Raw genomic sequence first — 12,901 nt, forward strand, 5'->3', positions numbered from 1 at the left:
TGCAGGGGTCGGTGTTATAGAGGAGGCACGGCCGTGGGAACACGGGACCCTGGATTTAGAGCAGCCTTTGACTAGGGTGAGGTGAACTGGGCACTGAGAGGCCCCTGGCCCTGTGGTTCCATCAGCATGTGGAAGGGCTGCCAGTTTAGTTATCACCATTAAACCGCTGAAGAGAAAGGAGACGAGACTATAAATAGTACAAATCCTATAATTAAAAACGTGCACCTTCGTATTTATGTACTCAGAGAATTGAGGTAATAAAAACACTTAAACGTGCATTTCATAAGGCTTTCATAATGCAGTTTATAGTTTTAATATTCTTGCACTCGGTTCTGTTTTTCTATGTGGTTTTTATGAGCAGTCTGTCTGGAGCAGTCAGGGCTGGATGCAGGCAGTGACAGTGTTTGCTCATGGCTCTCTGAGCACAGAGAAGCAGGAGCTGGCAGTCCTGGAGCTGCCTGGGGCCAGCTTGTCTGCCAGCAGATCAGGTTCCCCGTGTCCTGGCATGGTGGTGCCCTGCTAAATTATGATCTGAGCCCGCTCCACACAAGGCATGTTTTTCCAGCAAATGGAGCGTATATCAGTTGTTGAGCTGAATCTTGGCTGGACTCTCTTCACTTCATTGGACAGGGTAGAATGCTTTACTGTTCTAATTAGTCATTAATTAGGGGTGTGAGGTCTTAACATGCAATGCCTGGTGTGTCACACCTGGTGTGTCACTGCTAAGTGTCTTGCAGGATTAGCCCCGAACTTGTTTGCTCAACTCCAGCATCAAGCAAACTGCAAATGGAGAGGGAACAGGAGGGTTTTGCCTTTTTTTTTTCCTTCCCCATACAAAATAACTGAGAGATGTTTTTTTTGCAATAACATTAATTTTTTTTCTGTGATGCTTTCTCACACAAAAAATGTGTTGCTGCAGATCCTGCTCATTGTTTTGGCAGAGTATTTTTTTAATTATTGTTCTCTGCGCAAGATGCTCTTGGACTGGATCCTGAGTCAAAGGTAAAGGAACAGGCCAGAACTGAGAGGGACAAAGCAATGAGTTGTTTCGTCCCTCTGCAAAATTTCCTGGATTCTGCCCAGTCCCTTTTATTAGCTTTATTTATCTGGGTAGAAACCCATTGAGATTATAATCTCATCTTCCAGGATGATTTGTCCCAGTCTCTTGGCTTTGAAAAACAGTCTCCAGACCATCCCAGGCGTGACGCTCTGGTTGTTCTTTTTTGCTACTTACAATCTGTTCTGCTGCCATAGGAAGCTGTAAATGGTTTGTTTGTTTGCTTTTTTCTACACTGGTCCCGTAAATCTTTTCTCCCTTTCTCAGGGTGTGACTTATGACTCATCAGAGGATGGTGAAAATCACTCTGAAATGGATGGGAAGTACCAATTTGTTGGTCTAACAGCCAGTAAGTCATTTATTTATAAAGGCTGGGAGAAACACTCCTGGAAATCACAGCTGTGGGCTTCTTAACAGCTGTCCCCACTGCTTGTGGCATAGCAAGGGTGTGGATTGTACTGCTCTGACATGGGACAGCCCATTGTGTGCCTGCAAATCCCTGGGCTAGTAAAGGGAGGAGCAGGGGGTACATTGCTAGCCTGTGTACAGACCCCTTCCCTCTAGATCCACCGTGGAAAAAAGGCTTGGCAAAGCTTTGACATCAGTGCTGGCTATTTTCCAGTTGTCCAGGGCACTGGAAAACCTGCGCATGGGTGATGTCTTCTGATGTATTCCCACATGCAGCCCCAGCCAGGCTTTGGACCTGCAGGGTAGGGCTTTGCTGGACAAGGAGTTTCAAGGGAGATATTTGCCCCAGCCACAAATTTTTGGGGGGTTTTGCAGTGAGAAAGCCTTAAAAAGAGCAGGGGGCTGGGTCTGGCTGTCCTGATGTCAGTCTGGATTTAGCTGTGTTGAAGGGAATGAGGTTAGTCCAGATTGACACAGGCATAAAAGGAGAGGGCAGAATTAGGCTTATGGTATCTAAAAAATGTCTTAGGTCCTGATTCATCAAAGCACTTGAGTATAGCTGAATTCTTCCTAAAGCTCATATGTTAGCATTTTGCTGATAGAGGACATTTATTTTTATTCAGAAATATCAGAAAGAACTAAAAGGAATGCTTCAGAATTCGCTTTCTTCTGAATAGAAGTATAATTGGGTCTTAATTTGGGGACAAACAGGAGAAAATATCTTTTAGGCTGAGGATTTCTTGTATGTTAAATTGTGTATTTCACTGCAGAAAGCAGCTTCTAATGCAAATATTGTGTCAGTTGCAATCACAACATGCTAGTACAGTAGTGTAATTACTTATGATAATGAAAGAACATAATATTATTTTGAGCTAAGAAAGCTATGCAGTGGTCATCATGTAGGGATTTTTTTTTTTTACTGGCAATAACCTACTTCTGTATAATGTGATAACCATGACATAATCACAAACTTGAGATAATACAAGCACTTTTCTGCCCTTTGTGCATCAAAATACCCCAGAGATGTAATTATCTCATGGCTACTAGATTTTCTGACAAGTCTTGTAGCTTAAATATTGCAGGCCCTGAACACTGATATGTACAGAAAACATTAAATATTCATTTGCTGATACATGTATTTATAAAAATCTCATTTCTCCATTGAATGACTGGTGGTTTTCAGGTCACCCAATTCAATAGCTATAAAGATATTTGAGGACTCAGGGATTCTTGCTCATTTGAAGTACTGTAGTTTTCTTTTTTCTTGGGCAGAAGAAACGCAGTAGCTACTTTTCTCAGGAACAGCAATGCACTTCTGCCATGATTTGTTCTGCTAACAATGCCCTGTGCAGGGCATGTGCAGCTGCCCCAGCCCAGCTGTTGTACATCCATGGAATATACGGTGCTCTGTGCAGAGCTGTGGCCCCTCCTGCCCTTTGCAATGCACAGACTGACCTTCCACCCTCCTTGTGGTTCATGCTGGGGAGGGAGACAGCCTTGGTCAGGCTGCAGGAGGGGAGAGAAGCTTCCATTTCACATCTTTCGACTCCCTGTGCTTGGTGAAAAAACTCTGGGGTTTTTTTTGAGTTCTTACAAAATGCTTGTCTTGTCTGCAGGATGACCAAATCCATCTCTCCTCCCACCAAAAGTGTCCTTCATGTGTGTTGAAGCAGTAGGTACCTCCAAAGTCACTTTTGGCTAAAGCGACCCCTTGCATTGAATCTGGGTTTGGCCAGTTGCTGTCTGGGAGGCCTCGGGTTCTGAAAGCAAAGTGACCAGTGCTAAAAGCAAATGTTAGAAGATACCTCAGCTTTACGAAAGCAAACCAGTTTTCTCCCCAGTCTGTATCAGCACAGAATAGTCTGATTCATGTTTTGGAGAGTGGTTATTAGTCGTGGCTGTGAGGAGACCCTGTTTGTGGTGCCCACATTGCACATGTATGAATGCTGTGCATGCCCTGGGGTCACTTTGGAGGCTGTGTCTGTGTTGCTTTGGCTGCTGGAAGTGCCAGGTTCACTCCTTTCAAGCTGCTCAGGATGAGGAAGAAGGTGGGCATCTCTCCAATGAGTTTTGCTCTCAGTTTTCACCAGCAAAAGCAGTGCATTTGTGTCATCTTTGATATCAGTAAATGACACAGGAAAATTAGCCTGAGACAGCTGGGAGCTCTCACCAGAGATTACAGGGCAGCACAGAAATGGGAAACGGAAGCTGCACGAGGTGTGTGTGCCCCCAGGAGCTTTTCTGCTGGTGTGTCCCACTAAAGTGATAGATAAACCTGGGGGGCTGCATCTTCCTCAATGTCAAGTTGAGTCTTCTCCTGGTAATTGCCTGAAACATGACTTCTGGTGGGTTGGATAAGCTGAGCAGTTGTGCTGCTGCTTGTGCTTCTCCAAATGGCCCAGGCAGTGAGGGATGTTTTGCTTGAGTCCAGTGTAGGGATTGAACATGGTTTTGTTGTTGTGTTTTGTTTTTTTTTTTCTCTTCTTTAAGGAAGAAAAAAAGAGGAAAAAGTACAATGAATCCCAGGAGGTCAACCCGAATAGCTTGATGCCTTTTCTCTTGTGCTGACTAATAATCCATTCTTTACAAGAAAAATAGGTTACCTGCTGATGTACCAAACACAGGGTGGTACATGAGGGGGAGAGGTTCTCTGTATCCAAGTAGCCAAACTACATCTAGCCTGGAACTGTGTCTTCTGTAACAGGTAGGTGCAGGAGGAACCTTTGAACTGGGGAACCTTCTGTGCTATTCTTACTGAAAAATAAAAAAGGAAAGCCCTTTATTTCCAGATGTGCCATTGCTTCAGATTGAGGTAGTCCTCCTGTGGTGACTGAGAACTGCGTGGGTTTGCAGTACCAACCTGTGGTGATGCTTGTGGAATTTGTTGTTTTATTTCGATCCTTCTGCAAAGCCTAGCTGTCATCCTGCTTTTATGTTACTTAAAAAAAAAGAAAAAAAAATAAAATAAGAGATCAAAATGCCTTTGTTGTGTGTTTGATCTATTTAGCCCCAAGGAAACCTTTCTGCTCTCACCCACCTCAGATGCGTACCTATTTACCTGTGATTTGAAGGAGAGTATCACTTTTATGCTTCATGTACTTGAAAGGAAGTTAAATAAATAACTCCTTTACTCCTTTTAGTTTGCCTTGGACACTTCACCCCTAAGAAATTGTGAAGCCAAGTGGAATCAGGGAAGGGCTGACTAGCAAGCAGTTTGCCCATGAAATGGATTTGTTTTTAATTGCCTCCTAAGTCAGGTTATGATGGATTGTATGACCTTACCCAATGCAGTCTGACATAATGGGATGCTGTCAGAAGTTCTGGAATAACAGAGTGATAGTCACTTGACTGGGGTTTTCTTGCATATGTGTTTTAGCTGTGTTGATCACTTGCAGTGGTTAATATGCATTAAAAAAATGAGAAAAGGCAAGGTCATTAATGCTTTTTGTCATGATTATTTGAAGAGCTTGTTGTTCCACCAGGAATTAATGGCTTGCTGGTAGCACAGGAAAGAGGCATGGGGCTGTCAAGCTGTGGTGCAACGGGGTGGGTGTTTGGTTCACAGATGTCTCCTGGTCCCTTCCAGGGCTCTGTCCATCAACCGTTATCAGGGATTGGAGCTGGTAATAGCACAGCCATCCCCTGCAACTCACAGAATTATTTTCAGCTAAGGATAACTGAGACATTTTAAATTATTTGGCTGTTTAATAAACGTGGCTTGAGGAGGCCCCTCCATGGCGCACACCTGTTTGGAGAGGGGCATAGCAGAGGTGGTGTGTCCAAGGCAAAGCAAGGTGACTTGGCAGCAGGGGCTGGCTTTGCTATTCCACCTGCGAGGGAACAGGAGCTCTCTCATTTCCTGGCATATATTAGTGGCTTGTGCAATGGAGAGATACAAGAACATCCTCCTCTTTCTGTGATAGATGAGGTTTGTAGGTTTCAAACTGTGTAAATAAGACTTTTGGCCACCAAAAAAGGAGAAGAAAAAAACCCTACCCTCAGGTAAATCATTATGCTGCATTTGTTTTCCAAACCCTGTAATAAAAGAAAAAGCTATTTTGAATACTATTCCTTTTGCCTTTTCAGTTTCTCCCTTGGAATCTCCCAGCTGTTAAATTAGGTTTTGGATTCATCCCAAACTTATGAATATTTCTTTGTTCCTCTTCACTTATCTGTCTCTCCTCCCCATCCTTTTCCAGAATAATTTCCAGTGGAGGAATTTTTTTTGGAAACAGTATTTTCATGTGTAGGTCTGACTCACCCAGCACATCTTTCTTTAAATAAGATGATACTGGTGGTTTTTTTTACATCACGGGTGGTTCTGTTTAATTGTCATGAGCTGGACTGTCGACTCAGATGAAGCCTCACTGTGTGTAAGTGCTCTTACAAGCATTGATTAGGACGGCAGGTTTTGACAGCTGAGTCAGCCAGGAACCCTGAAATATGTCATTTGGGGCTGTTTGTTGCTGATAATGAGTCTCAACTGCCACAGGCTTTATTCTTTCCTCCCGCCCCCCAAAAGTTTAGAGCTTTCTCCTTTGTCAGGACAAGGGCATTCTTCACATTCTCTTGAAATGGATGTTGTGCCTCCTGCTCTCCTGCAGCGGTCACCACTCTGGATGCTTTTGAAGAAAACAAGTGAGATTTAGGAATTGTTTGGAGATAAGGTTATCTGCATTAAAGCTCACTGAGAATTTGATTTCCATAATCATTCTCGAGGTTTGTGGGACAAAAACAAATTCTAAACTGGAATGCATCTAAACTTAAAAATTTTCCCAAGAAGTTGAAATTTCATGGTATTCCTCATGAAAACACTGAAATGTATTTGCAGGAGAGTAGATTGCTCTCTGGTATTTCCATGGGACTTTGGATGAACCTGTAGTTGTTCTTACCAGCTTTAGTTGAGCTCTTCAACAGGAGGCGGTAGGAGACTGAGAAAACTCGTGTCAAGTCCAGGTTGCAGTTTTGGGGGCAGCCTCTGCATCTCCATGAATCCCTGTGCTTCCAGGCCAGGAATGAATTTGCAAGTGTCAGACAGGGCTGAGCAGGCTGCTTGGCCACCGTGGTGTGTGTTTGTAGCATACAAAGAGAAAACACAATTGCACGCCCTTCTCAGTTGGCCTCCAGTGTTGATTTGATCCAGCCTCCCTGCACAGCCTGATCCATCTATCCCTCCTCTTCTCTCTCTTCCCTGTTGAGCTGACCCTGACAGACCCCCAAACCAGTTGGTTTCTGATAATTTTTTATGTTGTGGCTACTGTGGACTTGGAAAAATGCAGCAGAGCCAGCCAGTAGCAAGGCTCCCATGGATGCCCATGAAAATGGAGCTGTTTCTATCAAAAGTTCTCTTAAAGCCTGCTAGTCCTTTGGAGAAGCATCTATTTAATCAGAAACTTCTTTTATTTCTGTCCCTTGTCTCTCACCTCTCTCCTTATTCCCATTCTCACACTTCTCCTTGCCTCTTCCTTTACTTCCATCCTGAAGTTCTGGTAACAAGCGCTGTTATTGGACTGGCAGCCCCTTGCAAGCAGCTGGAGATGGCACATTTTGGGAAAATGCAAGCAGCATGGACATATGAATGCTTCTCTGGGGGCACAGGGGAAGCTGCAGAGCTGAAACCTAGTCCTGACAGAGTTCAGTTTTTACTGTCATGAAGTTCTTTAGTAAGAGCTGCTGTTTGTTTGGAGCTGCTGTGCAGTGATTATTTTTCAATAAGACCTTCAACTTCACCTGACTATATCTGTAGTGATTACGGGACTGAACCTAAATGTCTGGAGAGAATATGCTAAACTTCACTGCCATTGGTGACAGGCTTTAGTAATACCTTCCTCCGCAAGCCAGGGGGTTTAGACATCTGCTTTATTTGGGCCTCCTGCAAATTACACCCCCAAGGAGCTTAGGGGAGTGAAATAATCTGTACTGACATTGCATGGTGTGGAAATGTCCTTCCTTAACCATCCTGCTGATGCTTTACTTCAACATGGAAGCAAAGGCAGATTGGTGGCAGAGAGCGAGTGGAAATCACACTAAGGTTTGGGTTTGACCTGGGGTAGACATTGGGAAAATGAATAAAAAATGGAAGAGGGAAATTTGGTCTAGGAATGCCATTCCTTCTGTTTCTTAACTGTCTGAGATGCTGGTGAGGGAACTCAGCCTCTTGTGCCAGAAGCATTGCTGTGTATTGCTTTGCTTGGCAGTGCCATCTTTGCAGAATAATTTGTTTTAATTCCCTGCTGACCGGAGTGGGAGAGCTGAGCCTCTGAACAGCTGTAATAAGCCCATGACTTCATTTCCAAATGGGGTCTCTTGAGAACATTAAGAAGATGGTGGGGTTTAGGAGAAGCAGTGAGCTGGCTGCTCCTCACTGGGGATGGCAACTTCAGGGGTCAGGAAATGCTGTAATTAATACGGAGCGATGAGCCAGCTGGGAGGCTCTGGCACGCAAGCTGAGATCCTGTGTGGAAGCGAAGGGAAGAGGAAGAAAACAGTGAGAAACTTGGGAACAGCCCTCCTCTTTCAACTCTCATCAAGACTGAACCCTGGCCACAGGAATCCTTCATTTGAAGGAGCAAATGAAATTATTTTTCCTCCTAAATAAGCTCAGATCCCTGTATTACAGCCCCAATCACCGTGTCTGTCCTCTGCGTACTTTGAGGTCTTGAATGTATTTTTGTTCTCAGAGCATCTTGATGGTGGAATGTATTCTTATCCCTGTTTTTCAGTTGGCTGGCTGAGGCCAAAGTCCTGCTGACTGCAAGGGGTTGGCACCATGTGGTGTGTCCCATCACCTTGCACATGTCCTGAAGTGATGACATTCACTTCTCCTATTGGTAAGTCATGGACTCCTCTGCCGAGAAAAGGAAGGGTGTTTTGGGGCTAGTTGGCAGCTCTGAGGTATCCCCATGATCTGTCCAGAGGTTCTTGCAGCCTGAACCACCCTGTGCGTGCAAGAAGCTGCATCAGGCCTCCATTTCTTGATTACAGCAAGGCAGCCAGGGCTATTTCAACTGAAATGCTTGGGAGTAGGCTTTGAGAAGCTGATTATTCACAGTCATGCCTGACACTGCTGAAGAATAGGATAGGGTTTGTTCCCCCTCAGCTTTCTGATCTGCAAAATAACAACAAAATAACAACATTTGTCAGTGTAAATCCCCTGTGAAGCAGCGAGCTCAGAGCCCCTGGGTGAGGTGCAGTGGTGTCTGTTGGCCTGCAGAACAGGTACATTTTGGGAGGTGGGAGAGCAAACTGTGCAAACCTCATCTCACTGAAACACATTATTTTGTCGGTACATCTTTGGTCTGCTGCAGAGTAAATACCTCCCTAGTTCTTCCAAGGTGCAGAATTCCCCACCTCCATCTGAACCGCCCACCAAACACAGGCTGTATTTCACCAGGGTTTGGACTGAGTCCCACATCTCATAGTCAAACTCACTGATGGTTAAAGTCTCTTCTGCATGGCACCCTTGGGCTGAATTCAGATTGGCAGCGCAGCTTCCAAGTTCATTCCACTGAGGGTTCTCCAGACATCCTGTCTTAAAATGTGTGTAACTTGACTCTGTTTGCTCTTTCTAAGTTATCTCAGTACTGTTTCTTCTTTCCAGTTCTTCACTTACCAGTCTCAGGGATTCATATGAAAGCAGAATTTTTTACCCACATGGTGGTTTTTTGCCTCTGTGAAGGGGTAGAGATCATTCTCCACTAAGAAACCATGGTTACAGGATCAGTTCCTTTAGACTTGGATACTGCTGTACCACTTGTGATATTTTATGCTACTGAAAAACTCCACCTTTCTCTAAGCTTGCTTCCTTTGGCAGCTGTCTGCCAGCCTGCATTTGGCATAGGATCACAGTTGTCACCTTTCCAGGTTTCTTTATCGAACCAGAATAAAATTTCAGAAGGGCTACAGCATGGGAGTGCTGAGAAATGGTACTTGAAAGCAGAGTTATGGCATTATGGAGCTGAAATTAAACAGGCTGTATCTTGATACACAGCATTCAAATTTCACCAAACAGGACCCAGAGATTTGCTTTAAGAATTTTATGCTGGTCTTTCGGTTTCCCCTTTCAGTAGGAAAGTGTCTACTTACATGTTCCTGGGCTTCACTGCAGCACACATTTTGGTCTCTGCAAGTCCAAGGGGCACCTGGGAGATGTGTCAGTCACCAAATGTCATTTCATCCCACTTTTCCAGGGCTGTGGCTCTCACCTTACCTAGTGAGGCTTGACAGACTGTTTAATGGTGCTGTTATGATCACACAGCCACCTCTGGAGGCCAGAGGGGCTCTGCAGGTGTGCGAAGATCTTGTGAACCCCTATCGAACAAGTGAGAGAAGTGAAGGTAATTGCAGGGAAGGATCTGGAAAAGAAAATGTGTGAATCAGATAAGCTCATATTTTACCCAGCCATGTTTAATAATTTCCCATGATAAATGGCTACTGCCTGTTCCCCAGTCCCAGCATTGTTATTGTTGCAGTGAAAATACCATGGCCACTGTCAGGCACTGGAATTCATTTATGTGGTTGGTGTGGGTTTTGTTGTCTCTAAAGCAATTACAGCTTTTTTATTCTTTCACAGATGTTTTTGGACAGACAGTGTTTCTCTGCCCCAGAAAAATAAACAAATAGAAAGCCAAGTATGCACCTGATCATTTTAAAATTGGGAGTATTTTAAAAATCATCTGAGACTTTTTTTTTTTTTTTTGGCAATTTTAATTCAGAGACCACATTTCCTTGAAATAAGCATGAGCTTAGCGTGAGTGGTTGGAAGTAGCTGTGTAAATCCTTAATTACTCTGCCAGGCCTGTGCTCTTTCATTACTTGAAGATTTTGAAATCCCCCAACTGTCACTTCTGTAGCTGCAGTCAAGCTGGTAAGATGCTGCACACAGGTGGCAAACCTCCAACATTATCCTCTTTCTCTGTTGCCTTGATTTATTGTCATGTTTATTATTTTGTAATAAAGCCAAAAGCCTGAACTAATTCACTTGAAATGCAGCAGTTGCAACATACCAAGCTGTTGTCTTCTCAAAAGCTTCTTTGAAACAGCTGGAAAACAGTGAAGGGAAGGGAATGAAAAGGCAGGTCCTCAGCAGAAACTTGCAGAGGGGGTCAGTGCCACAGATTGGGGTTAAAACAGGTGAAGACTTCATGGTATGAAGTCTAACAGCAGTGCTGCATGGTGTGATTCATAACTGCAGCGAGACAGTGTGCTGTGCTATCTCCAGCCTCACCAAGTCTCACAGAAACTCAGAGTTATGCAGCAAGCAGAATATAATGTGGTAGGGAAGGATTCAGGTAGGGGCTTACCTGTGAAATAGTACTTGGAGATGGATGCATCTCCTTGTTTGGAGGCATTTGCTCAGGGTTGAATGAGGACATGGTGTCTCAGTGCTTGTGTTGTGTGTGATTTCCCAGAATGGTGCTGCAGCACTCGGTGATGGCTTTGAGAACTTAGTTCCAAGCACTGCCTCTGGAGAACGATGCCTTCAGTTTTGCCTGAGGGTTGCCTGCCAAAACACGGGCCAGAGGTTTGGGTATGGTTAAATCTGTCAGCTGTGACTTGAGTGGCCTGGCATGGGCAGTTAGGGCTGTGTTTCTGCATTCCTTGCTCCTTGGGGTCTTCCTGCTGAAAACCTCCCTCCTTTTTGTGGCAGATGTGCCACACCTATGCTTTATAAAAAAATCAAGGCAGTGTTATTGGCTGCCTTCCTGTTTGAAATCACTTGGCATGTTCCAGTGCTGAGAAATACCTAATAATACTGCTGGTTAGGGAGCAGGCTCTTCCGTGGGGCTCTACTGTCAGGGGTGAGATTAAGCAGGAGCATGAAGAAGAGGAGGATTGCCCAGGCTGAAGTGGAGCAGGTGGCTATTCTCAGTCCTGTTGGGCAAGAGGCAGTCGCTGCGTGCTGCTGACTCACGTAATGACCCCTGTGCTAATGCTGTTCCCTGTCATTTAACACAAACATAAAACTGCTAAATTGAGACCGATTTGAAACATGTGTGGTTTGCTTTGGAACGCACTTAATGGCAGCTATACTTTAACTCCAGGACTGTGATTGGAAAAGGAGAGAGAAGTAAATAGTTTACATTAACTTAGCAATATTACTCTGTTATTATTGAACTTTCCTGAAATCTACCCAAATCTTGGCTCAAATCAGATAGCTTCAGATAATTTGTGAGAAGTGGAAGGTGAAACTAAGTGGGAGTAGGACATAAAAAGAGTGTGTGATTACCTGAATGGAAACCAAAGTGTTCCCAGTATTCACTGCAGTTTGTGAGATGCTTTGAAGGTGGTTTTTTTTTCACCTCTTAAATCCTTAGTGCTTTGAGGCAGCGATTTTGGCCTTCAAATGACTACAGCAACTTGCTGCCCTAACTGTGGAATAAATTTTGGAAGCAGTGTGAGTGCATTCTACAGGATTAACAGCCAGGCTGGCCATAAAGTAGAAATCTTTTCAAAACAGGTTATGAAGAGATCTTATGATTACTTAATCATGAAAAACTAGCCTACAAGGCCTGGTGGCTTGTTGCCTTTTATAGTGGCAGGTGGGAAAAGCAGAATGGGCTGAGTCCAATCAGCATTTGCAGTCACAGGGAACATGCAGGTTGTATCTTTGGTCCCCAAGAGGTCATCTCAGCAAAATGCTTCGTGTTGTTCTGTGCTACCTTGCTTTCCTGCTGCTCACTGTATTGCTGCAGCTCTCTAAAATATTAATGAGGTGAGAAGGAGATTGCCCTCAGATGACCCTCTGTAGCATTGCTTGCTGGACTGAGAGTGTGGACTGTAGTATAGCCCCAAATCCGTTGGGTTTTTTTTATAGAAGTGGAAATCGTGGCTCAGTATGGATGACAACTTGAATTGGTTATGTCAGCTCTAACTAATGACATTGAAGACCAATAAAGTGACTCTTAGATTGGTTTGGCATTATTAGTTTTGTTATTAATTATGTAGACATGACAGCAGCATTAGTGCTAGTATTAACCATCAAAATAAATGGAATTGTACTCATAAATCTCACTGATTGGGAGTACGTGAAGGATTACATCTATTCTCCAAAGAAAAAGAGAGGAAATAGAAGGAGTCTGGAGTAGGAGTGAGATGGAGGTGGGAGAATTTTTGGGGAAGGCTGCTGGTATGCTGAAGATTGTGCAAAGAAGGAGCCTGAACAAAGGGGAACAGGACTGGGGCTAAAGTCTATCCCTGCCTGGGTGACTAAGGTTGGGTTCTCCTGCATATTAGCAGGAATTATGGACCCCATTGCCCTTGAGCCTGGCTGCTTGCCTAGTACCCCCCCCTTCCCTTTGGGATTCTGCTGCCATCTTGATATCTAATCTGGGAACCACTGCAAAGGCTTTCTCCATTGTGTGAGGCTGGGACAAGAGTCCTGCCCATTTCCTAGGGGACTTGTGAGAGTCTTAATGCCTGGGAAGAGCAGGCAGA

At 44.3% G+C, this 12,901-nt stretch overlaps 1 protein-coding gene across 2 annotated transcripts in view; it reads left to right on the forward strand.

The window, feature by feature from the left end:
* GRIP2 (glutamate receptor interacting protein 2) overlaps nt 1-12,901 on the forward strand; it is a 280,221-nt gene that overhangs the window by 125,720 nt on the left and 141,600 nt on the right. The window lies entirely within an intron of this gene.

This window comes from Chiroxiphia lanceolata, chromosome 11 (genome assembly GCF_009829145.1).
Source record: "Chiroxiphia lanceolata isolate bChiLan1 chromosome 11, bChiLan1.pri, whole genome shotgun sequence".
Classification (NCBI taxonomy): Eukaryota; Metazoa; Chordata; class Aves; order Passeriformes; family Pipridae; genus Chiroxiphia; species Chiroxiphia lanceolata.